The sequence below is a fragment of the Peromyscus californicus genome, unplaced genomic scaffold (assembly GCF_007827085.1).
Source record: "Peromyscus californicus insignis strain IS unplaced genomic scaffold, ASM782708v3 Scaffold_8__1_contigs__length_139910024, whole genome shotgun sequence".
In the NCBI taxonomy this organism is placed as follows: domain Eukaryota; kingdom Metazoa; phylum Chordata; class Mammalia; order Rodentia; family Cricetidae; genus Peromyscus; species Peromyscus californicus.
This window is the reverse complement of record NW_026294606.1, coordinates 30,324,948-30,351,690: the sequence shown is the minus strand read 5'-3', so window position 1 is coordinate 30,351,690 and position 26,743 is coordinate 30,324,948. Positions and strand designations below refer to the sequence as shown.

Here is a 26,743-nt window from a genome sequence, read left to right as displayed (position 1 = left end):
TTGAATGGCCAAGTGATCTGTGGGCCAGAAGGTGAACCAGTTGTGTGTGGAATGGGCAAGTAGGGTCCTGGTGTGACTCAGACCCCAAGGGGGAGCGCCTGCACCTGGAGAGCCTACCAAGTCACAGGCACCAGGTCAAAGCCAAGGAATGCCACAACAGAGATCACACCATGCAACAAATTTCATGCAAGAGATTTATTGAGGCAAGGGTCACAGTGGGGGAGACAAAACGCCTTCTCAGAGTGGAGACATGAGAGACAGAGAGAGAGAGAGAGAGAGAGAGAGAGAGAGAGACAGAGACAGAGACAGAGACAGAGAGACAGAGACAGAGAGACAGAGACAGAGAGACAGAAAGGAACAGAGACAAGCAGAGAGAGCGAGAGAACTTGAGAAAGCAGTCTCTGTTGGTGGGGACCTTTTAAAGGGTATGCATGTTGCATTTGGCAGCTCCTAATGACAGGGCTGCTGGTGTTGAGTCACTGAAGGCAGGCTGCAGGAACACCTGATTTCTAACATTCCTTCCTTTTTCAGGCACTTCCACAGTCTGCCTTTAGCAACTCAGCAGCACCAGCAGCGACATCATCACCAGTCGCCAATGCCCTTTAAAAGCCACCCTTCCCCATAGCAGGGCTTGCTGTCTTGTTCTGTCTCTCTCTCTCTCTTGGTCTCTCACTCTATTTCTCTGTCTCTCTCTCATATTCCCCACTCCAAGACAGCCTTTCGCTCCTCCTTCCAATAAATCTCTTGCATGAGATCTGTTGCATGATGTGATCTCTGCTTCACCATTCCTTGTTTCTAACTGGCCAAAGTACTCCCGCCACTAAATCCTAACAACTGTACCAGGAACAAATACTCTACTTGCCAGGATAACTCAGCAAATAAATTAGAGTGAACCAAACACAGATGATCTCATGCTGCTCCTGTGCCATCTTTCACTTACGGCATGGACAGGGACACTGGAGACTCAGCCACATTCATGGAACTGAGAACCATGAGTCTTCTAGGCCAAAGCAAGGGTTGGAGCCAGGCTTTGCAAAGATCCCCTGAGAAACCTTTTCATTGTTTTTGTCTAGAGTCTGGGAATGGAGGGAAAGAGGTTGGCCTCAGGGGGCTTTGATTTCCCTTGTCCCCCAGTTTGAGTATTTTTTTTTTTCAATGCATGACTGTTGGATTATTGAAGTTGGTTTGAAAAAAAAAAAACAAAAAACAAGGAATACCCATAACCTGAGTGTACAGCAACAGAAAATTCTTCCGTGATGTACTAGAAACACAAGTTCAGTATCTCTTCCTAAGGAGCGAAGCCTGAGCCAGGTGGATACAAGTTTCAAATTCTAAAGGACAGCTGGTCCAGTGGGAAGAAAGAGACCTTCTAGACTTTTGGCCAGGTGGCACAGCCTTCTGCTTAAAATCCTGCTACTTTGGAGAGTCTTGCACTTCTCACCTGTATACTGGGAATAATCTTGGCACCTGCTCTGCTACCCCTTCCATAGGCATGGTGAGATCATGTGAAAGAAGATGGCAGCCATAAGCAGCTACAAGTTACTATCCCTTGTCCTAAATGCCTGGGATCAAAAGACTTTGGGGAAAAAAAAATGTTATTTAGCTATTCCCTTCAAAGTGAAACATTCCCTCCTGCAGAGAGGCTCCTTGTGAGACTCAGAAAATATATGAAATTTACAAATACCAGGAGTCTCTTGAAAGTCACAAGGTTGACAAGGCCAATCCCCAAGGTAATATAAACAGTAATGGTTGCTGGGGAGATGAGATAGGGACAGGGGCTGAGCTGTCTGCAAGTTATATTGGGAAGTACAGAGGTGGAGCTTTTGTGCGTGGATGCCCCTGCTGGAGTGGGCTTCTTGATGATTCAGCTGCCCTTGAGCCATCCATGTTCCTCCAAGGAACCCGTCGTCACTCATACTCTTGCAAATAACCCCAATACACTTTGATTCATTAAGCTAAACTTGAGTGTATTGGATGTGGATTGACTAGGGTGATGTGAAAATCAGAGAAAGAGGAGACTGATCTCTACAGAAGCAGGATGTCCTTTAATCAGAACAATGAAGGGCAGCAGTTTCTCCACAGGAGTGGAGACTGTGTGCCCAGGCACAGGAGCCTTGGAGGTTTTAGGGGGCAGAAAAGGGAGTTTGGAGGATGGGATTCCATTTGCATATCTGTTCCCCTGCTAAAGCTGTAAACACCAATGGAAGTTAATATGTTGATCTTGTCAGGAGCTTCCCAGCTCCTAACTTCCGGCAGAAGTTATTGTCTGCATGTCCACTTTCCGACCCAGGTTTCTGAGCTCACCTGAGGTTTGAGGGTTATTAGCCTGTTAGAGTGGAGTTGTTTGTTTTAATATATCCTCAGTGTCCTATCTAAGATGAATAGACTTTTTTTTTGTCTCCCCAGCAAAAATCACACAACACTTGCATATATATATATATTTGGGTGATGAGACCTAAGTCTAAAATTTATTTTGGGCTAGTAAGATGATGTTAATCCCAAAGATAGGAGAAGAAAGGCCACCGACTCAAATCATCAGGGCCAAATTAATTAAAGCAAGCTTTTTTATTCATGTACATGGGCTACCTCCCCCTAAGATGGGGTTTGAGAGGTCAACATGGATGTGAGGAAGACAAGGTTTTTATAACTCAGGGTTAGGGGCTTTCCAAATGCAGGATTTGGCAGGCAAAATAGGTGGGGTTACAGGGGCAGAGCGTAAGAATAAGAAGTTAGTCATAATGACCTCCTGAAACAAAGACATGATTGCAAGGTGGTCATAACAACAGGTAGTCATAACAAGGTAGCCATAACAACCCTTTTGAAACAAATGTAGGGTTGCAATGTGGTTAATAACTTTTTAAGTAAAGATATGATTGCCATTTCTAGAACAGGAGTACAGAACCATTTGTAGTTAAGCTTACAGGTGGGGTATAGCCCAAACTTTGAGAAACAAGAGGTTTAATCATAAACAGGCATGAAATTAGTTTGTCTTTATTACAAGATGGCTTTTAAGCCTAAGGTGGAGGCAGGCTGGTTTTTCAATGCCTCAGCAGGTAAAGGCACTTGCTGCCAAGGCTGACATCCTGTGTTTAATCCCTGAGACCCACAAGATGGAAGGAGAAAACCAGCTCCCAAGAGTTGTCTCTGACCTTTTGCATATGCTCCTTGGTGGGCATAGCACAAGCATTCCACACTTGGTGGGCATAGCACAAACATACCACACATGTACATACATACACATTAAATACATAAATAAATACTAATTAAAAATAATATGTTTCATATACACTTTTTAGCCTGAATATATTATTTTAAATAATTTTATATAGCAAACATGATTTTGACATTATGTTGATGCTCACAAATTTGGGGTTTAATATTTTGGTTTAGGAATGTTCAGATAACATATAAACATTCCTTAATATTGAGGCATTATCAGAAGTGTTCAAAGTACATGTATTGATCGTATCTGATTCTTCATCATGACAAACCTAGGGTCAGATTCTAACAACAATCAAATAGAGAAGAGGATGGAGTCCCCAGAGGACATTTCATTCCATTAGCTCTGCTAAATAATTCTACAGTTCAGTTAGATAGGCAGAGAACTTGAGTTTGCTGCCTGAGGTCAGACTTCCTGGTAGCAAAGTTTTGCTGGTCCAGACCACTGTGTTTTTCTGGCCCCCAGAAGGAGATAGGACCCTCTTGTGTGTTGTCCCCTGGTTAAATGGTATCAAGAGTGGAAGGCTGGAGACAGGGTACAGCTTACTGGTAGAAAGCATCTCGAACAACTAATAAAAGAAAGTGAATCCCCCAAACAGAATCACTCCACAGAGCAACCCTCTCCCTGTCTCTAATTTGTCCACCATGCTGAGGAAATTCTGACTCCTGGTCCCACCTCACCCTTCTTGTCTCATCTTGGTGTAGATACATCACTTTCCATTTGTGACAGAAGCAGGAACTTACACATTCTTCAGTCTTTTGATTTGTTTTGAGAGGGAGTTTTGCTATGTAGCCCAAGCTGATTTTGAACTTGAGACCTCCTGAGTGCTAAGATTACAGGTATGTGATGAGATACGTTGATAAACTTTATGTTAACCTATGTAGTAGGCTTTTAGAAAATTAATTAATTTTAGAAAATTAACCTGGAGAGATGGATCAGCATTTTAGAGTCCTTGCTGTTCTTCTAGAGGTCGTGCATTTGATTCCCAGCACCCACATATTGACACACATCTGTAACTATAGTTCCAGGGAATCCAATGCCTTCTTTTGGCCTGGAGGCACCACACACACACACACACACACACACACACACACACACACACACACACATACACACACACACGGTACACAGCCAAACATGCAGGCAAAACACCCATATGGATAAAATTTTAAAAAATGTAATCAGGGGCTGGCAAAAGGGTTCAGTACTTGGTGTACTTGAAAGATACCTGATGCCAATCCATGGCCTCTATACACATGCATGTGTGCCCACACACATATGCCCACACATATTTGAACACATAAACACATGCATATGCACATAAACACACCCCAAAATTTAAGTTGATTAATGTAAAATGTGAACCAAATCCAGTCCTTTTTTCCCCCTGCCTCACTATGTAGCTCTGGCTGTCCTGGAACTCGATATGTAGACCAGGCTGGCCTCAAACTCACAGTGATCTACCTGCCTCTGCCTCCAAGTGCTGGGATTAAAGGCATGGGCCATTAAAACCATCCTAAATACACAGTCTGGAAGATGCTAGGTAATTTCTGTATACTGAGTGAAATCTCTAGCACTTTGTTGCTTTTTAGAACAAGGTTTTATTCATTAAATTGCCTAGGCTGGTCATGAATTCATACTGTACTGGAAGTAGGTCTTGAATTTTTATCTTCCAGCCTTTGTCTGGGATTTCAGGCTGTGTCATTAGGTCAGCCAATTCAATGTATTTCTTAACTGACACATTTAAAAAAGGATACATATTTATGAGATACCATGTAACATTTATATACACACACACACACATACACACTTTGTGGGGTATTATGTATACCCATCTTATCAAACATTTATCATATAATTATGCCACCATAAAATCCTTCTAGCTTCTTAAAGTATTATCTACAGCTACCCTACTGTGCAGCAATAATATACCAGAACTTCTGACCTATGTCCAACTCTAATTCATTGCTATTGATCAACCTTTCCCCAGCTGAATAATCTTAATAATCCACATGGCTATGGCTGCTTGAGCAGTTGACTCCCTTTCTGTAGAGACTGTCTGACTTAAAGTCCTCTATGCAGTTATGAAGAGAACACTAAGCGCTGCTCTGGAAATGAGGGCACCAGCTCTGAAGAACAGCATAGGTTTTGCAGATGTGACTGTCCCTTGTAGCTGCTTATTGGCAACCATAGTCATCTCCACCCTGTGGTCGATCGTGAGCCACTGGGCTGAATCTTCTTCAAGCTGTTTGTAGACACAGCTCCAAAGACAGTGGGAAACTTTCCTACTCTGAGCATGGAGAGAGAGAACTTGGTTATAAGGGTTTCTCCTTCCACAGAATTACATGCCAGAATTTACATGCCAGGATGGTGTCCTCACATCCCATAGAGAAGATATTTGAGAATGAGAACTTCATCTTGAAGTGTGCAGGTCCTGGCATCTTGGCCATGATCAATGCTAGACCAAATACAAACAGTTCCCAGGTTTTCATCTCACTGCCAGGACTGAATGGTTGGATGACAAACATCGCTTTTGGGAAGGTGAGAAGAAGGTTTGAGCATTGTGTAAGCCATGGAGTGTTTTGGGTCCAGGGATGGCAAGACCTGAAAGAAGGTCACTGTTGCTGACTGTGGACAAGACTGGCACTTGTGACTTGTGTGCATCTTTATCACCAGTCCATGCCTTCTGGAACCTAGGAGATAAAAATCTCGACCTTGTCTGCTCGAACATCCTGTAACCATTGTAATCTCAATGCAGTTCCTTGGGGTCCCTATTTTCCTTATTCCCCTCCAAGTCTAGCTGAATTTCAGAATTAAGTCTATAATAATGAATAAAAACTAAATAAAAAAATAAAGAATAGTTAATAGTGAGCCCAAGGCCATACAGCTTCAGAACCAGATTCAAAACAGAAATGCAGATCTGTCTCAAACAGCACTCAGGATTCTCACACAGTACCCTTTGCCATCTGTCCTGGCAGCCAAGAACTGGACAGGGAGCCCTTGTGGAGATCTGACAGGCAGATCTTCTACGGGCTGTTGCACCCCCTCTCTCTGCAGAAATGTGGACCCACAAGGCGTCCCTGACCTGTGTTATGCTCTGAAACTGGCTTCTTTCCCTCTGCCTGTTAGGAATTGAGTGTGAAGCCTCTCCTGAAGGCTCACATGTTAAGGCTTGTTTGCCAGCTGATGGGGCTTTGGGGAAGCGATTGGGTCAACTCTGCACTTATGGATGGATGGATATTTTGATGGCATGACTCAGAGGTGATGGAAACTAAGGAGCTGGAAGAAGTAAGTGACTAGTAGGGGGCATGAAGGGTACATCTTGTCCTCAGGCCTTTCCTGGTCTCCCTATCCCCCTCTCCCTTTCTGTTTCCCTCTCTTTCACTTCCTCTTTCTTTCCTAGTTGCCATTAAGTGAGTGGCTTTCCTCCATCATGGTTTTCCACCATGATGTTTTGCCTGACCACAGGCCTGGAAACACTGAGCCAAGCAGCCATGGATTGAAACCTCTTGGAGACCATGAGCCTAAGTCAACCTACCCTTTCTCTTTAAATTCTTCTGTCAGGTAGTTAGTCACAGTGATGGGGACACTGGCTAACACTGTATTAGTTAACACTGCTCCAACACTCTTTCCCTCTAGGAAAATGTCTACTTCTGGTCCCCATGCTGCCATTCACATGTCTCCTGAGACTTTGTTGCACATGTTCTTATACTTTTCAACAATCATGTACCTAGCTATGAGCATTTTAGCATTGATTTTTATTTGGAGAATCAGACAGAGCTCTGAACAGTGAAAGTTCCTGATAACTGGTTTTCCTTTGGGTTAGTTTGAGATGTATTTCCATGGTACAGAGGCTGTGGAGACTAGAATCCTACATGCCCCTCTCTGTCTTGAGTGTGAGGAATGTTTAGGAAGTCCCCATTGTGGGAAGAGAATTCACTATGGACCCAGATGTTCTCCACCTTCATTCATCCCATGTTTCATTTGTTGCCTTTGGGGATCAACCATCTGTTGTGGAATATTAGTTGAAGATGTGTTACATTCATTTATACTGTGGAATATTTGTTTAATGATGCAAAAATGTGTTGCATTCTTTTATGTTGCATTTGTTTAATTCTGTAAAGCTGTGTTACTTTACCTGTCTAAAACACCTGGTTCGTCTAATTAAGAGCTGAACATCCAATAGCTAAGCAAGAGAGAGAAATAGGCAGGGCTAGTGGGCAGAGAGAATAAATAAGAGGAGAAATCTAAAGAAGATCAAGGAGTGAGAAAAGGAGGAGAGGAAGACACCAGGGGCCAGGCACCCAGCCATACAGTCAGCCATGGAGTAAGAAGGAAAGAATGACATATAGAGTAAAGAAAGGTAAAAGCCTAGAGGCAAAATGTAGTAAAAGATAAATGGGATAATTTAAGAAAAACTGGCTAGAAACAAGCCAAACTAAGGCTGGGCATTTATAAGTAAGAATAAGTCTTCATGTATTTATATGGGAGCTGGGTGGTGGGCCCCCAAAGATTAAAAAAAAAAAACAACTACAACCATCCTTGGGGAGCAAGAGGCACTTCAGCAGCCAGGACAGAGCCTTGGAGGTCCTGGCACCATTTGGCAGAGAATCCAGTAGACAGTCTAAGCCCTGTGCAGATGATTTCACGGCTTTGCCTTTATTCTTCACTCATTTTTTTAAAAATTTCTTTTTAAATTGAACCTAGGACCTCATGCATGGTAGATGATTACCACTGAGATATATCTCCACTCTCCCACTCGGTTACTTTAAAATTATTATCCCACCTCCTCTTGGATGGGACTTTTATATAAAGCCATCCATATTTTTAAACAAGCAAGCCTGGACTCATTTGTACAAATTTCTAGTCATGGGCTGATGAGAAAGTTACTGGCATTGTGATTGTTCACTTTCCCATCCTTCTTTCCTTGACATTCTGTTTAGAGTCAGCAACATATCCTTCTGACATTCTCAATTTTGGAAAATTCAGGAAAGTGACAGAGTTCACGGAAGCCAACCGAGGTCAGTGGTTAAACAGAAATGTTATTTGGGGTTCCAAAGAACCTATAATCATAAATTAAGACTTTCTTTTCTTGTTCTTATTTTGTTTGTGTTTTTGAGACAGGTTCTCACATTCTAGTTCAGACTAGCTTGGAACTCGTTATGTAGCCCAGGCTGGCTTCCAACTCATGGTGACCCTCCTCTCCTTGCTCTTCCGCTGCTCTTGAAGTAGCTTGGTGGTAATTATTTTCTCCAGGGAAGTGGTGTGTGGGTGGACACAGAAGCCCCAGCCTTTGAAGAAGGGCTTTACTCATCTCTCCTTTAAGCTACCCCTCTCCCTGCAGAACACTGTCCTTTACATTGTCATTTCTTGAGAGCAACCATAAGGATAGACATAGAGTCTTCTTTGCCCCCAGTCTGAGAAGGTACATTTTTATATTTCCTTTGTTCTGATAGGCTGCTTTTCTAACAGTGGTTAAGATGAAAAGGTTAGAAAATGGTGTCAAAAGGCAGCCTTCCTAGTCCTCAAGGCCCTGCTTTTACAATTTCCCTCCCTGACTTCAAAGGGGGAAAATATTTCTGAATGCAGTTCTGTTCCTCTCAGGATTAGCTCTTAGGCCAATTTGGCACATTTCTGCACAACCGCAACTCTTTTAATGTTTTGCTGTCTTTGTTTGTGGTGCTGGGGGAGGACCCAGGGAACCCAGGCTGGGCACATGCTAAGTAAACTGTAGCCCAAGGCTGTGCGATGCCAGCTGTCTCTGCTGCCCATCACCCACTTAGGCTATTTCAGGAAAGTGAAGACTATCTCCTTCCTCCAGTCAACCACTGATTTAGGATTCTTCCTTGGTCTCTCATTTTCCCCTTTGACCCTGATTCCTTGCTTCCATGGAATCATTGGAATTCAGCCTCACCAGCTGGAGTTCTAGGCCAGTGGCTCTCAACCTGTGGCTTGTGACCCCTGGGGGTTTGACGACCCTTTCACAGGGACCACATACCAGATATCCTGCATATCAGATATTTTTAATTATGATTCATAACTGTAGCAAAATTACAGTTATGAAGTAGCAACGAAAATAATTTTATGGTTGAGGTCACCACAACATGAGGAACTGTATTAAAAGGTTGCAGCATTAGGAAGACTGAGAATCACCATCCAGGTTGATAAAAATGAGACTGTTTGCATTAAACCCAGTGTGAACTCACACTAATTAAAGCCTGTATGTAGCTTTGCAAATAACCTCCTGTGCTTCTGGGCACCTCTGGCGGAGGTGTCTTTCCACTGCTTAAACAAAGGGGGATTACTCAAGCTCTAAGAGAAGACTGCAGCTAGGTAAAGAGTTGCCTTTGCTCCTTGCACCATGGGGGTGGAGGGTGGGGGTGGGAGTGGGTTGCTTCTAAGACAACAGGAAACTCTGAGGGTCTCCCTTCTTGGGCAGGGAAGTCTAACTTTTAAGAGATAAACTAAAGAGAGCCACCAGCCTTTTACTGTATGCCTTTCATTTTCTTTGAGAAGTAGAAGCTTTTAAACCAAATTGAGGCATTCATTAGACAGCAGCCTGGTGGCAGAGCTCAGTCTCTGTGGTTCCCAGGATCTGACTCCTCCATGTTATCCCTTAAACCTGGACCCTGTGCATAGTCAATAATCAATAATGAAATTATGGGAACAACCAATGGCTTGTTATATAGCCATTCTCCAATTTCATCTTCCTGGAAGCTTATAGCTTAACTATATTAAGATGGCTCCCTCTGAGTCTTTCTATAAGAGATTAAGCTCCCTGAAGACTCAACACAGACCACACTCCTTTAGCCCTGAGAAAGACCCAACTGATGGAGAATGAAGAAAGTGAAGTGAGGCAGAATCAGCCATCTTACCAAGGGCCAAAGGGACCTGCTTGTTAGCTAACTAAGTGATTCGGTTAATCAGACACTATTATTTTGTATAATTTAATTTTTTGAAGTTAATTTCATTTTTAAAGCATTAGCCAAAGAACACTGGGGCTGCTTTGCAGATTCTTAGTTGTATAGGTAAAATAGTTTTTTTTTTTTTTTTTTTTTTTTTTTTTGGTTTTTTTCGAGACAGGGTTTCTCTGTGTAGCTTTGCGCCTTTCCTGGAACTCACTTGGTAGTCCAGGCTGGCCTCGAACTCACAGAGATCCGCCTGGCTCTGCCTCCCGAGTGCTGGGATTAAAGGCGTGCGCCACCACCGCCCGGCTTGGTAAAATAGTTTAAAAGGAGACCCGGAAGGTAACCCTTAGACAATTTTATTAGAGATTGAGAGGGGGGGATAAGCAACTAGGTGGGCAAACTGAAGCCCTCAGTGGCTGCCAGGAAGAGCAAGCTGTGGGGAGGACAGTTGTCTTTATGGGTGCTGAATTAGAGGTCAGGAGAGCAAGCATGCTCAGCTGTGGAAGTCTGAGGCAGCTCGGTGGGAATGGAGGCTCCCCAGAGAGAAAGAGCAAGAATGCCCAAGGTGTCAGGCAAGCAGGCTTAGAGAGATAGAAATGTTACCATTTAGGGGTCTTGATTGGGTTTGTTTTCTCTGTCAGCTAAAAATTTAAAAGGCAGGAATAATCTTGAACTCCATATGCAGCCTTGGAGATATCTCTAACACAGCAAACAGGAGACGACAGAGGCAGCAGTCGAAGAAAAGCATCTACTGGGGTGAGGAAGCACACATAGAGCAGACATATAGAAAAGGCCCCTCTGAGAAGCAGAGGAGCCACTCCAGAAGCCAGAAATCCAGAGTCTTCTGGAGGGGTGATGTGTTTAGAGTCTCTGAAGAGTTTTCCTCTCCTAATTCAGAGTTGGTCAGTTTGAAAATCGATAGGATGGCTGATTGGTCCATAACTGTTGTGTAACATGTCCTGATCTAGCCTTGAACTTATTGAGCCAGTCCATCACCAGGAGGCCTATGGTGGGAGGGGAGAAAAGCCTACAAGGCCTTTATTTTAAGCTGCCAGACTTTTGTCTCAGATCAGGAGAGTGAGGAAGAAGACGACCATCTTGGAAGTTCGCTGTCTTTAGTACCTAGCCATGGCCCCTCTCCCTATCTGTCTGCCTAGCAGGGAATCTAACTCCTAGTCCTCCAGAAAGAAAGAAAAACAAAAAGTTACACTTTCTGATTTAGAACTCTGGAAAAAGCAACTGCATCATATAAATAGATATAAAATATAAACACATATAAATACCTCTGAGGTATATAATATCTCAATAAGAGTGAGGCTGTTCCTCCTACCTCCTATTGTTTTGAGTGTATCATGTTTCTCTGAAGTTTCTGGAACAGATTGGTTCTTGAGGGATAGTTTCCTGTCTGGGTGATTGACAGGCCGGTTTGGATGGATTCTCAAGGGTAGGGACAATAATGTGTTTTTGTAATAATAATCTTTTGGGCAATTTAGAATGTTATGTCTCTGGCTCCACTCCACTTCTGCTGCTGTTCTTGGTGGCTGTGCCATGGTACTGGCATCTCCAAAATTGCTAGGATCCCTTACTGATCCTAGCTGGGCTGCATGTTCACCAGTAGTTTCTTCTGGGCTCTCTTCAGGGACTCCAGCCTTGTCACACAGTGTCCGAGCTTCAGCTGCTCTCCGTGGCCTCCTCACATCTTCAAAACCAGTACCACCTGAGCAACCTTCACACTACCAAGTTCAGCTGCCAGCATGAGGTACAACTTTGACCACCTCTGGAACACAACTTCTGTGTGCTGACCAAGACTTCACCTCAGTGATCTTTATCTTTTCTTAATCATTGTAGCCAGAGGATTTCTCCGATCCTGCCAAGCCCTGTGGTCCCACCTGGCCCCTCAGTCTCACAGCCACTTATGAAATAATCACTCAGAGGCTTAATATTATTTACAAACTGTATGGCCTATGGCAGGTCTCTTGCTAGCTAGCTCTCACAGTTTAACTCAATCCATAACTATTAATCTATATATCACCACATGTTCCGTGGCTTTACCTGCATCCCATTACATGTTGCTCCTAGGATGGCAGTCTAGCATCTCTCCCACTCCGCCTTTCTCTTTCCTGTCTCTCTCCTTGGATTTCCTGCCTGCCTCTAAGCTGCCTTGCCATAGGCTAGAGCAGCTTATTTATTAACCAATGGGAACATCATATATTCACAGCATACAGAAAGATATCCCCCAGCAAATCATAGCTGATTCTTCAGCCCCTGCTGACCAGCACTGATTGTCCCAGCAAAGCAAAGGTTTTACTTTAGTGGCTCTGGTCTCTTGTTAATCACAGCCAATTCTTTAGCTCCAGCTGACCAGACACCACAGATTATTCATACAAATTGCCCAGGGAAGTCTTTGCTTCCCTCTGAAATTTCACAAGCCAGGACTCCTTTGTCTACACTGCTGTCAACATTCTTACCTTCCAAGTTCATACAGAATAGCTCATTGAACTCTCAACACTCAATAGCTTTTGGAGCCAATGTTCCAACGTCTTTTCACAGTCCTCCCCAAAACAACATGGTCAGGTCTGTCACAGCAATACTCCATGATCCTGGTACCAATTTGTCTTAGTTAGGGTTACTATTGTGATGAAACACCATGACCAAAAGTAATTTGGGAAGGACAGGGTTTATTTCACTCACAGTTCCATATTACAGTTCATCATCAAAAGTAGTAAGGGCAGGCACTTAAACTGTAGAAACCTGGAAGCAGGAGCTGATGCAGAGGCCATGGAGGAATGTTGCTTACTGGCTTGCTGCCTATAGGCTAGCTCATCCTGCTTTCTTATAGAACCCAGGACACAAGTCCGGGGATGGCATCATCCACAATGGGCTGGGACCTACCCTAAAGGGACACTAGCTCACTTGAGCATGTGACTGTGGCAGACCTTGCCCTTCTCCCCCATTCCCTCAGCCTTACGAAAAACAATTAGATTACATTTCTAAAGCTAGCCACCAAGGTCTATTCCCTTATTTGGTCACTTCCTCCTCCTGAGGCTGACCACCAAAGTCCAGTAATCAAAAGCCCCCTTTGGCTCACCTCATTACCACACCCAATTAAAATGAAACACCTCATCCTAACACGGGGTTTCCCCTTTAACCTTTATAAACCGCCATTTGTCTATGTGCCATGTCTGTCTCCTCTCTATTCAGAGGCAGTCCTTTGCCCCTTGGGGACAAATACCCCTTTCCCCTTTCCCTCGTCCTTTTCTCCTTCTCCCTCATCTCCTTCAACATTGCATCCTAGACCATTGTAACACAGACCTCTCCTTCTTCTCTTAAAATGATAGCTGCAAGGTTATTTGCTGTTGTTTCCTGCCCGAGTCAGAAACTTTTTAAATAAAGGATCTCTCTGTGAAAACAGGCGTTTGGGTGTGGTTTGTGCCTAATCTGGGGACTGGGAGGAAGCCCCCGCTATGCCTTCATCCCCCATCAATCACTGATCAGGAAAAAGAAAAAGTCTTACAGGTGGATCTTATGGATGCATTTTCTCAGTTGAGGTTCCCTCCTTTCAGATAACTGTAGCTTGTGTCAAGTTGACATAAAACTAGTTAGCACACTAACCATGTTCCATTGAGAAGAAATGGTCACCTTTTGAAGGGTTTCAACAAAGACCTCCACCTTCCTCCCTTTCATATAATATTTTAAATCATAAGGTGGGATTATTGTGATGTGTCTCTGTCCTTAAAATTAGGATGTTACCAGGAACAAAGGGACAAAGGGACCATTCTCAGTAGCTTCCAAGCCTGCGAATCTCTCTCTCTTCTCCCCTGTTCAAAGGCACACAAGCACCTCCTTTCAGGGCTAGGCAAGCACTCTACCACCATGCTACATCCCTAGCCTAAAGCAACATTTAAATCAAAATCCAAAATAAAAATGTAACTCATCCAAGTTTTCTCTCTGCCTCCAGACTCCTAGTGACAGATGTCCTATAAGGAGAGGTGATTCTTCTAGAAGGCCAGCTTCTCCAGGAGCTCCCTTCTACTTGGATTAGCTAAACCTTTAACATTTTCTAGGTTTTTCAATCTCCTTTAGCACTCAGAGTCTTGGAAGAGCTTATTTATGTCCCTTGCGGGTGTGTGTGTGTGTGTGTGTGTGTGTGTGTGTGTGTGTGTGTGTGATTTCATACATATCCCACACAAACAAGGCAATGAACAGCCCCGGTGCCGTGATGACTCAACACTAATTCACCTTTGCCCAAGTTGGTGGTTTCTGTAAATGCTTGTTAATGACTTCACTAGGGATGGGCTGTGGGGCTATGAGGAAGACTTTTCAGCCCCTTTTCTCTTTCTGGCAACATAATTAAAATGCTAGACTAACTCAGATTGAAAGAGCTTGCCAAGCTAGAAATGATGAAAGTGTTTATTATTATCATTCTCTATATTATTATATAAAAGTGCCCAAATTATCTTGGGTTATCTTAGGCCTTTTAATAGTCAACTCGTTTAACTTTTATATGTAATCTAACATTTTCTAATTAATAGGTAAACTTCTTGGGAACATATCATTAATCTCAGCAGACTTCTAGCCTCCATCAATTCTAAAGTTAAGAATGCTCTAAGATAGCATCTAAAACCTGGGAGGAGGCTTTGCTGGAGCCCCTTGGTAAATGTATTGTTTCATAGCTTTCTTTTGTTTAGTGACTTAGCAGTTCGCATAACCTTGTTCATAGTGGAACATATCCATTTTGAGTAACTTGAATGTGTCGCTCATATTTGGTCCAGGATAAACAATTTTTCTATTTCCTTTAAACTAGATTTGCTATTTTGTGTTCACAGCTTTGAAGTGATGTATAGATTATGTGTATTTGTCTAAGGTGTTCTGAACCTTCCATTAAGCCTTCCAACAGGGCTAAGGCCACTCCAAAGAAGGGGAGTCTCTCAAAGGGAGACAGTTTTGGCACCACTTTACTAAGAACTGCCAAAATCTTGGATAGCACTTTGGTAAAAATTTTAAACATGTGCATTTCTTTTAATGCCCATAATTTAAAAACCAATTCGATTTATTTTCGATTTAGAACTTAAAAAGACAATGAGGACTTAATCAGTTCCATGTGGGAAAGTGCTCCACAACCAGAGACCATTCTCTAGGAGAACATTTGTAGTGTGGCTGATGGCCTGACCATTGTCCTAAAACTGGATTCAGATTCATTCCCAAAGCACTGATTGAACTCGTGCCTGGTACCACGGATTGGGGTGGCATGACACCCCTGTGTTCAAGGTCAATGGACTGAACAAGCAGTCCTAGTCTACTTAGTAACTAATGATAATGCTGCATTTTTAATACAAGCCGGTATATGCCACTTGGATAGTTTGAATGAGTCTGGCCCACATAGGCTCACATATTTGAATACTTGATTCTCAGTGAGTGGAACTGTTTGGACAGATTTGGAAGTATGGCCTTGTTGGCAGAGATGCGTCCCTGGGGATGGGCTTTGAGGTTCCCAAACCCCACACCATTTCCAGTTAGCTTTCTCTGCTTTGTTTTTGTGAACTAAGAAGTAAGCTCTCACTGAGCAGTGGTGGTGCATGCCTTTAATCCCAGCATTCCAGAGGCAGAGACAGGCAGATCTCTGTGAGTTCAAGGCCAGCCTGGTCTACAGAGTGAGTTCCAGGACAAGTTTCAAAGTTATGGAGAAACTCTGCTCAAGAAACAAAACAAAACAAAACAAAATAAACCAAACCAAAAAGAAAGAAAGAAAGAAATGAGCTCTCAGCTGCTGCTCCAGCGCTATGCCTGTCTGCTTGTTCCTATACTCTTTGCTGTGGTGGTCATGGACTTTAACTCACTGAAACTGTAAGCCCCAAGGAAACTCTGTTTTCCATAAGTTGCTTTGGTCATGGTACCTTATCACAGCAATAGAAAAGTAACTAGGATAGGCACACACAGATGACTCCTGATCTGGTGCAGGGCAGTCTGAGATTAGACAGTATTTGCACTATATCCAGACAGAGATGTAAGTGTTATCTAGGTAAAAGGTTTAGTGGGTAGGAATGATAGAAGCACCTGGAGCAGTTGTATGGAGCATGTTTAGATTTGAGGGCATGCAGGAGTGATTTGGGGCTCACCAAGACACTCAGTGATTTTGCAGGCCTAGGCAGGCCTTGAGGACCTTCAAGGTCAAGAATCCTTCTTGTGATGAAACTGCTACAGGCTCAACTGTGAGCAATGGAGGGAGGGTGGTCATCAGACTGTCTAGAGACCTCTAAATAGTTCAGGGCACTTAGAAAGGGGTCAAGGTCATTTTGTGTGATGGTCAACTGTTTGTTGTTTTCAATTGTTAATTTAAAAAAACCAGTAAGTTGTAGGGTTTTTTTTTATATCCTTAATCCTCATCCTGTATCCTTTACATGTGTTGTAACTAGATTGTCCAAGACATTAGCTTGTTTTGTTATTGTTGGTACTGCTTTAGCTTTATTTCCAGTCTCATCTGTTAAACAGAGATAATAAATTGAATGTAGATAATTTATCAATCACTTTATTATGGTTATATTATGTTAAGAAATCTTAAAGATACACTCTGTAACTTAGGGCTTTGCAAATAATAGGACAAATAGAGAAGAATGAACATATTATGGGTCCTTGTAACTGCATTGTCCCTATCAGAACAAACAGGACTCTTAATAGATGTGGTCTTCTTCTTCTGCTGTTACTCAAAGGACTGGACAATTCTTATAAACTCAGCATTGCTTATTCCATCCATTATCCCCACCCTCCAGAACGAACTCATGACTTTGCATTTTACCACTGAGCTTAGTCCCTTCTGAGTATGTAATCTTCTGGTTCCCAAGTTCACTGTCTACTTCTGGGGTCTTGGATTGTTAGGCTGTAGAAAATTTTTTCTTTGTGCCACCAGCTCATAAAAAAATGACATGGAGACTTACTATTAATGAAAGCTCGGCCTATATTTTAGGCTTGTCCTACTAGCTCTTATAACTTAAATTAACTCATTTCTATTCATCTATGTGTTGCCATGTGACATATGGCTTTTACCTCTCCTCTTGCATGTCTCAGTCTCCCTGCTTCCAGCTCTCAACTCCTCCTTTCCTCTTCTCAAAGCTCTCTGTCTCCAGAAGTCCCACCTAACCTCTTCCTGCCTAGCCAGTGGCTATTCAGCTCTTTATTAAACCAGTCAGTGACACATCTTCACACAGTGTAAAGGAATATTCCACAACATTTCCCCCTTTTTGTCTAAATGAAAAGAAAGATTTTAACTCTAACATAATAAAATTATAAACAATAAAAGCAATTATCAGGTAATCACATTAATAATGTCCAGTCCATTTGTATTTGACATATTCAGAGAAAATACTCCATTATTTATTCTATCTTGACGAGTCCAAAGCTCTGTACCTAATTTACCTTCTATCATAACTAAGGAAAATGGCAACTATAACTACCTAGTCTTCAACTCCATCAAAGACCCCAGAAAGATACACTACTACATGAGTAAACAGGAAGTGCAGTGCAAACCACTTCCAAAATGTCAGAGATATCTGGCCACCTGGACAGTTTCCTCTGCAATGTAGGGACATCCATCTTTGGCCTACAGGCCTAGAAGATCTGGCAGACTTTTCTATCAAGCAGGAATTCTGAAGGACTATCCACCCTTTTGTGTACTGCTTGTCCAGTTTGGACAGCATACTGTCAAGCAGTTGAGGCAAGGGCAGTTTCTTGTCCAGTGGCTAGATTTTGCTACAAAGGAAGTAAACTCCAATTGGAGTTTCTTTGATGTCCATCATTCTTTTTTGAAGTAATTTGGTACTGTCAGGAGTAGATATATCTCGCTGTCATAAAAAGCCTTATATTATTACAACATTTTAAATGCGATATTCTGTAGGTCTCTGAAGTGTTTGAAGATCACCTATGTATCTAAAATATATCTTTGTATGACCTTGAAAGCATACCTAACATGACTATAAGTTTGTTATAGATGACTAACCATTAGCCTGTATTTTTTTATTGTCCTAAATAGCTTTCAAGAACATCTTCACCTACACTGTCAGCATCATCAGATGTGGTAAGAAACTTGGGAATTTTTAAATGGGTAATTAGGATATTAAAAAAAAGGGGGAGGATCTTTCCCATGTTAAGATTCAGGAAGATCACAATGCAGGGTCCTGTTTATTGCTACAATGAATAGCTTGCAAATGAAAAAAATAAATGAGAGAATAAACAGCTGGGTTTGACATAATGTCAATCATAATTATTATCAGTTTGGTAATTCATATTTTATCCTAAAATGGTCTGATAACTGTGTCAAATATGATAATTTAACTAATGAGATATAAACCTTAGAAAGACTTTTATTACTTTCATTACTAATAAAAATAAGAAAAATCTGACTGATGAAATACAAGACTCAGAAGAACCTACTATTGATAAGATACAAGCTTTAAAAAAAATTTACTACTGATAAGGTACAAGCCTTAAAAATACCTACTAATGAAAATAAGAAAAATACTCAGACAGAGACAGAGGAATTTAGAGCACAACCTATTGTTCCATTGCATTATGAAACTGAAGAGGAGTTGCATAAGGTTATTTAAAAAACAATCTTAATTTACCCAGTTGTCATACAAGAATTACCACCAGATGATAGACACCTCCAAGGCTATACAGAAGTTAATTTGGATCCTATAGAAATGTTATATTTGAGAAAATTTAAGGAAGCAGTTGTTTCATATGGTATGCATTCATCCTTTGTGAAGCAGATGTTAAATTCATAAGCAACTTGGAACAGGATTATTCCACAAGACTGGAAAAATTTAGTTACAGTAATATTGGAAGCTGGTCCTCAGTTACAATGAAAAACATGGTGGAGAGAGGAAGCTAGAGTCATAGGACAATGAAGTAGGGCTAGAGGTATTGAAATTTCCCAAGATCAACTTCTTGGTGAATACCAATATGCTGATTTGCAAAGACCGTCTACATTTGATGATCATACATTGGTCCTATGCTGTACAGTAGATTTAAATGCTTGGGGAAGGGTTGAAGAATCAAGAGAGAGAGCTGAGTCATTTATTAAAGTTATACAGGCCTCAAAAGAAACCCTCACTGATTTTTCGCAAAGATTAACTTCAGCTGTAAATAGAATGATATCAGATCCAGAAGTTAGACAAATATTAATTGAATTCTTGGCTTTTGAAAATGCTAATTCAGAATGGAAAAGGTGATTAGGTATTTAAAGGGAAGACCAGCATCCATAGATAAATAGATTAGAGATATGGCTGTTATTAGATCTCATGCTTATGATGCTGCTTTGATAGAAGCAATTTCTAGAAATTTTAAGAAAAAAATCAGAATTTCAGATGTTTTATTGTGGTAAATAAGGTCATCTGAAAAGGGATTGTTGGCAATGCATTCCTAGAAATTTTTTTTTTTCTAGAGATAATGCAAATAGAAGGCCCTAGCCTTCTGAAGTATACAGAAGGTATGCCAAAGGCCAACATTGGACTAACGAATGCAGATCAACAAGGGACAGGCAAGATAACACTTTGCCATTGGGAAACATATTGAAGGGGGGCCTCTTGCAGCCCCAATGTCAAATTTGGTTTAATTCTTTCTTGTCTGCATGGGGGAAACTCCTCCACAGAGCAATTAAAGGGCCTAATGCCTGTTGTTAAAAATCATACAGCTATGGATGACAGAACAGCTTCAATAGATAAAACAAAATTTTCAGGAGAGACTATAAAACAAGTTTTTTATAGCAGACTGCTATAAATGATCAGGGACCAAAGCTTAAAATGCAAATAAATGGCAGTGGAAACTGAGGGTCTGGTAGACACAGGGACAGATGTAACAATAATTTCACTGAGATCTTGGCATCTAAATTGTGATTTGTTGCAGCAATAGAAAACACAGATTAACATTCCTCAAATCTCAGAAACAAACCACAAAATAAAAAATGCTTCTGAGAGAAATATTAAAAGATTATTAAGAACGGTCACAGATTGTTCAGGTTGTATGTATGCAGGGCACAACAGTTGATGATCTTTCAAAAGTACCAACAGCCTGACCTTTAAAATGGTTAATTGACAAACCTGTCTGGGTGGAACAGTGGCCTTTGACATCAGAAAAATTACAGGCACTAGAACAGATGGTACAGGAGCAGTTAAATGCTCAACATATTGAAGAATCGACCAGTCCTTGGAATTCTCCTATATTTGTCATTAAAAAGAAATCTGTAAAATGGAGAATGTTAACAGATTTAAGAGCCATAAATAAGGTGATTCAGGCAATGGACTCTTTACAGCCTGGAATTCCCTTGCCTTCTCTATTACCTAAAAAATGGTCTATTATAGTGATTAATTTAAAAGACTGCTTTTTTACTATACCTTTACAAGACCAGAATAGAGAAAAATTTGCCTTGACGGTGCCTACTTACAATTCCAAGCCCATTGAAAGGTATCAGTGGAAAATTCTTCCACAAGGGTTGTTAAACAGCCCCACATTGGGTGCCATTTGTAAACAGATTTTTCTTTGGGCTGCCAGCTCACAAAAAAAATGACATGGAGACTTATTATTAGTTATAAAAGGTTTGCCTATAGCTTAGGCTTGTCCCATTAGCCCTTATAACTTAAATTAACCCATTTCTATTCATCTACGTGTTGCCATGTGACTCATGGTTTTTAACTCTCTTCCTGCATATCCTGTTCCCTCTACATCTGGCTCAAGACCCCGCCTTTCTTCTTCCCAGAGCTCTCTGTTCCCAGAAGTCCCACCGAACCTCTTCCTGTCTATCTAATGGCCATTCAGCTCTTTATTAAACAAATCACAGTGACACATCTTCACACAATGTAAAGGAATATTCCACAACACTAGTCTCTGATAGTTTTTTGGGGGAGGGGGGACGCTCACTAATGTCCTTGAAATTTTCTCAAGGACAAACATGGTAGTATGTTAAGCAATGGAACATAATACCCTTCTTCCTAGTTGTTGGACTGTGCTCTGGTCTGGTGTAATAGGTTGTGGCCATTTACTACTATTCTGTGTTGTTTCTTTTGTTTCTACTTTCTGATTTATCTAAATCACCTCTGAAGGGTATTCCTATCCCACTTTCAGAAATACCATCACTTCCTCAAGCATCTTCTTTGGAAATTTCTTTTAAATTTATTCTTTCTCTCTTTATCTCTCTCTGAGAAAGAAGATTTATCTCACAGTTTTAAAGGCAGACTTCTAAGCAGCATTGTGCAGGCCCTGGTGAGAGTCTCTTTTGGCCACATAAGTCATATGTGTACTTTGTGTGTATGTATTGTCCATAGTCTTTTTTTTTTTTTTTTTTTTTTTTTTTTTTTTTGGTTTTTCGAGACAGGGTTTCTCTGTGTAGCTTTGCGCCTTTCCTGGAACTCACTTGGTAGCCCAGGCTGGCCTCGAACTCACAGAGATCCGCCTGGCTCTGCCTCCCAAGTGCTGGGATTAAAGGCGTGCGCCACCACCGCCCGGCTGTTCATAGTCTTTTATAAAAGAACATTCTGGAAAATATTTTGAAAATTTTCAGAGGCTATAGATGTTCCCTATGGTCTATCACATTTCATTACTGGCCTGCTTTCCTGAGCCAGCCTTCTGACCCTTTCTGTGGGGTTTACATGCTCCCATCTGCAGGTGCTAACACTTTTAGAGTGCCCGCTGTCTGCTATCTCACTCATGTGCCTGTCATCCTTCTGCTGCCCAATCTGACAGCCCTCATTTACCATCTAGCACCCCTCATCATCGTACTGTCAGGGTTAGCAGGAGTTGGGTCATGATGTGTTGTGCACATTTTACAAACATGTCATGTGGCTGCTTTGTTTATAAATAGCTCAAGACTTGTTTTGGCCAAATATATGCTTATAACATCAGTTACTTCTGTGGTTTAACCATTTCCCCAAGCTGTTGTCCAGCCCTGCATTGATCACTTTTCTCACTGTTGTGATAGCATGCCTGACAAGAGCAACTTAAGAAAGGAAGGACAGGTTTATCTTGGCTCCTCAGTTGGAAGGTTCAGTGCCAATAATGTATTTTGGCTTCCACTGTCCATCATAGCAGAGAGGGTCTGACATCAGGATAGGAGGCAGCTGGTCACAGTCATGAAGCAGAGATAGATAAATACTGGTGCTGAGCTTCAGGATTGGTCTTCCCTGCTCAGTAAAAACTCACTGGAGGGGGCTGGAGAGCTGGCTCAGTGATTTAGGACAGTGACTGCCCTTCCAGAGATCTTGAGTTTAATTCTCATCACTCACATGGTGGCTCACAACTATCCTATGATGGGGTCAGATGTCCTCTTCTGGTGTACATACAAAGCACCCATATACATACAATGCATAAATAAATGAATCTAAAAAAAAAAAAAAAACAAAAAACAAAAAACAAACCAACCTCTCTGGAAATACCCTCACAGACATAAGCAGAGTTGTATCCCCTAGTTGATTCCAAATCCAGTCAAGTGATTACGAAGCCCTGAAGCATTTCTTTTCTCTGTAGTATGGACTGCCAATCATTTCCGTTTCGCATGTCACCAGGGAACGCAGCTCCTGCTAGTTCTACACTTGGTGAGGGCCCATGTGGGGTTAGTCTCCAGATTTCTGTTTCTCCTGGTTGCAGAAGTTTTCCTCCTTGTCTCCCCTTTTTGTCCCCCTACCTCTGGAAGTGGTAACAGCTTTCATTGTTGCCAGAATCTGTGGGTCTTAAGCACCACTATGTTCCTCCCCCAACGTTCTCTGCTTGTGAGAACTTAACTGGGTGTCCTACACTTCCATTCAATCCCAACACTTCTTAAAGGCAGCATAGACCACACAATGCAAGGGACTCTGTCTACTGAGGCCACCTCCATTTCAACTGTCAGTCATGAGTCCCCAGATAAACCACTTTGGCCCACAAGCATGGCTTCTGATGAGAATCTTATGCTGCCCGAGTCATGGTAGAATGTGGAAAGGTAAGTGAGCAAGCACAGGCAGAAGAGAAGGGGGATACAAGGAGAGTTGCATCATCATTACCTGCTCTTTCTACACCAAACCTACTCTTTGGTGAGGGAAACAAACTGAAGTTCCTATGCCCCTTCCACTGGTTCTGTGGTTCACTGGAGTGACTCAAAGCATTCAGGAATGCGCTAAGCTTACAAATTCATTTTTACTAGGAAGCATGCAAGCCAGGACCTGCCAAATAAAGAGCTGCAGGAGACAAGGTCTATAGAGGTCTCAAGTGGAGTTTCCACTGTCTGCATGGGGTCAGGGTGCATCACTTACTGGGTATATCAACATGTTCACCAAACAGGAAGTTCCCTTAAGCTTCATTTCCCAGACTTTTAATGGAATCAACTATTGGTTGGCTCATTGGCCCCTGGCATATCCTCAGTGGTTGGGGATGAGGGTGCTAAAGTTCCAACTGTTATCATGTTGTGGGCTGCTCTCCCCACCCTGAAGTCACCTAGGGGTTCACCAACACTCAATTCATTAGCATATGAATTGCTATGAGGACTTGCTGTGAATAACATGGTTTTCTCATCACTCAGGAAATTCCAAAGGCATTAGGAATTCTGTATCTGGAACCTGGGAAGTATATTTTTATTATACCATAACCTTTATTTGTTTGCCCAACCCTGCCCACACCTATTTGCACAAGAGTTGTTTCAGTGAAACATCTCTAGCAGAGATCCTGGCAGATAGAGTGACCTTCTCCCAACCCCATGTGCATGCACCATCAATCATTGCCAACTTGATATCACGGCATCACAACTTGTGTTTCCACAGTATCAGGGACTCCTTCTACAAAAACATACTGTTTGCAGCCCTTTATTACCAACCATTATAGCCCAGTATAATTTTGTTTGTTTACTTACAGCAATGCTGGGGACAGAATCAGGGCCTTACATGTGAATGTGGTAGGCAAACGCTGTACTTCTGAGACTCACCTTTTAGAGTGTTTATGGAGTCACCTGTAGACACAACCCTCATATGATTGCTAAGAGTTTTAAAATAGATGCTGTGCCTTGAATGGTTCACCTCCATCAAAAGTCATATTGAAGCTTACTCCCTTAATGAAACTTACTCAATGGGACCTCATGGCAAGAGTCGGGGTCATGGAACAGAGCCCTAATGTCAAATCATGGCAATGAGTTCTCCATACCAGAAGAGTGGTAAGCTGCCCATGTCTTTGTCTAAAAGTGATCTGTCCTTATAAGTCCTCTCTTCTGAATCTGCTTGCTCACTTGCCCTTCCACATTCTACCATGACTCCGGGCAGCATAAGGCTCTTTTCAGAAGCTGTGCTCATGGACTTCCAGAGCAGTGAGTTGAAATAAGTTCATAAATTATTTAGTCCCACTTATTCTGTTACAGCAAGAGAAAATGAACCAAGGCAGTGGTCAGTATATTCTGGCCATATGTGTATCCAGCAACCCACAAGGGAGAGACTGCTTGAGGTGTTGAACATAAAAAGAGCAAAATGCTACCATATCTGCTAGGTCCTGACACCCTTGTGGGCCACCTACACCATATTGGAGAGCTTGGACTTCATCATGGAGTAGATGGAAGGGCCATTGGGAGGGAGCTTCATTTCTGCCTTGCCTAGGACATACCTCAGAGCTCAGCAAGGTCCCTACCACAGAGTCAGACATCTGTAGGATGAACTGATCCTCTTCTGACTCTGGGGTGCACTTGTTCTATTCTGTTCTTTCCTTTCACACTGCATGTACCTCTTTGGCCTCTCTTCTAGAACCAGGAACAACAGTCTATTTGATCCCTGGGCAGGTGGTCCTGGATTATATAATAAAGCAGGCTGAGCAAGCCATGGAGAGCTAGTCAGTAAACAGTGTTTTTTTATAGTATCTTCTCCAGTTCCTGATTCTACCTTCCTGCTTGACTTCCTGTCCTGACATCTCTCAATGATGGACTGTGACCATGAGTTGTAAAGAGTTTTACCACAGTTAGTGTTTTTTATCACAGCATCAGAAACCAAATTATGGACTAGATGATCTTATCCCAGACTCTCAGAGCTCTGGTAGTCAACTGTTAGGCTCTTATTTTTCCATTTCCATGTAGAATGCTTATTTGCTGTCCATCAGTTTGGAATCATTAACTCTAGATGCCATAGCACAGTTAAATACCTAGACCCCAAACTACCATGCTGTCAATCTTGTATGTTTGTGGGAACTAACACCGGTGACTTACACTAAAGGGGTGTTTGATGAATGAATGAGTGCCCTCAGGTGCACACAAATGCTTTGCCAAGAAACTATTACCAGCTGGTGAGTCTCCAAGATCATAGCTTGAGTCACAGAGAACAGAGACCTCCATGCTTCATCTTAGATACAAAAAAAGCTGAGGCAAGCTTACGGCTGGCTAAGGGTTTCTGCTGGACACTCCTGCATTGCAGCATTGTGTGTGGGCAGGTCCTAAGAGCACATTTTCCTTTCTGAAATCTACATCTGGCATTGCATCATAATTACATGATTGTGCTATCCCTTTCACTAGACAATGAAGTTCTTGAGGATAGAGAGGACCTTTGATTATTCTCTGTGCTGCCAAAGCCTGGCACAGAATCCCTCACATAGTTTGGGTTATGTAGGAGGAGGTGGAATGACTTAACTCTGTGTGTGTGTGTGTGTGTGTGTGTGTGTGTGTGTGTGTGTGTGTGTACGCACACATGCAGGGCTGGGGTGGGGGCTGCTGACAAATTTTCATTGCCATAAATGCCATCCACATCTTCCTTGTTTTTGTTCCTTTCTCCCATATCTCATCACCTAAAGGTACCAGGGAAGGCACCACTTGGTCTATTTTGGTCTTTGTGTCTGCCAACGCATACATTACCCGACTTTAAAAAGAGGTGGCTATTCCAAAGACCAGAATGAAATGTTCTTTTTGGATGCCTAGAGAGCTAATTATGGGATTAGAAAAATGCCCTCACCCCCAACAGGAATTACGATGCTTCCTATTTTTTAATGTAAAACATGAAGTCGGCATAATTGACTGCCGCTCTTAATGCCCTCATACATTACAGAGCCTCATTTAAGATAAATGATTTCCAAACGCCTGATGAGGCCGCCTCGAAAGCCTCCACGGAATTAATGTATTACAATATATTCAAAGCATTTCAAGTCTGGGCTTGCCTTGAGATTGTTTTTTATCGTCACCATTGATGGAAATATAAGTTCATATAAATATAACATTGCTGATGGGTTTGCACTGCACCCTGATTTAAGGTTAACTTACACATTAATTCAAATGCTTATCTAGTTCAATGCAAATGAGCAATAGAGTCATAACGAAAGTCCCTGGAAATGCTTATGTTAACATGGCACATATACCACATGTTGCAAGCAAGGACAAAAGTCAGGGAAGCAGGGAGGGAGGAGAGGAGAGAGAGAAAAGAGACATAGAATATGTGCATATGTATGTACAAGCCTTAGATAACTGTATATATCTATAAAAGGGAGATTTCAAAATCTTTCAGACATGACAGACAAAAGTACTTTTGAAATACACATGGAAAACCAGGTTCAGTGGTATGTACTACTCTTAGCTTTCTGATACTGTAATAGAGTATGTGATAGCAACCGCTTAAAAAAAAGGAGAGGTTTATTTTGATCCATG

General features: G+C 42.0%; 1 long non-coding RNA gene across 2 annotated transcripts in view; it reads left to right on the top strand.

Annotated features, from left to right (window-relative positions):
* Window positions 1-26,743, top strand: part of LOC128103906 (uncharacterized) — a 44,736-nt gene that overhangs the window by 13,519 nt on the left and 4,474 nt on the right. The window contains exon 3 of one of the 2 annotated variants that reach the window (XR_008215796.1): window positions 18,152-18,196. This is a non-coding gene — a long non-coding RNA (uncharacterized LOC128103906). Of the gene's footprint in view, window positions 1-11,767; window positions 13,550-18,151; window positions 18,197-26,743 lie in introns of those variants that run through there. The other variant, XR_008215795.1, reaches the window with a different exon arrangement.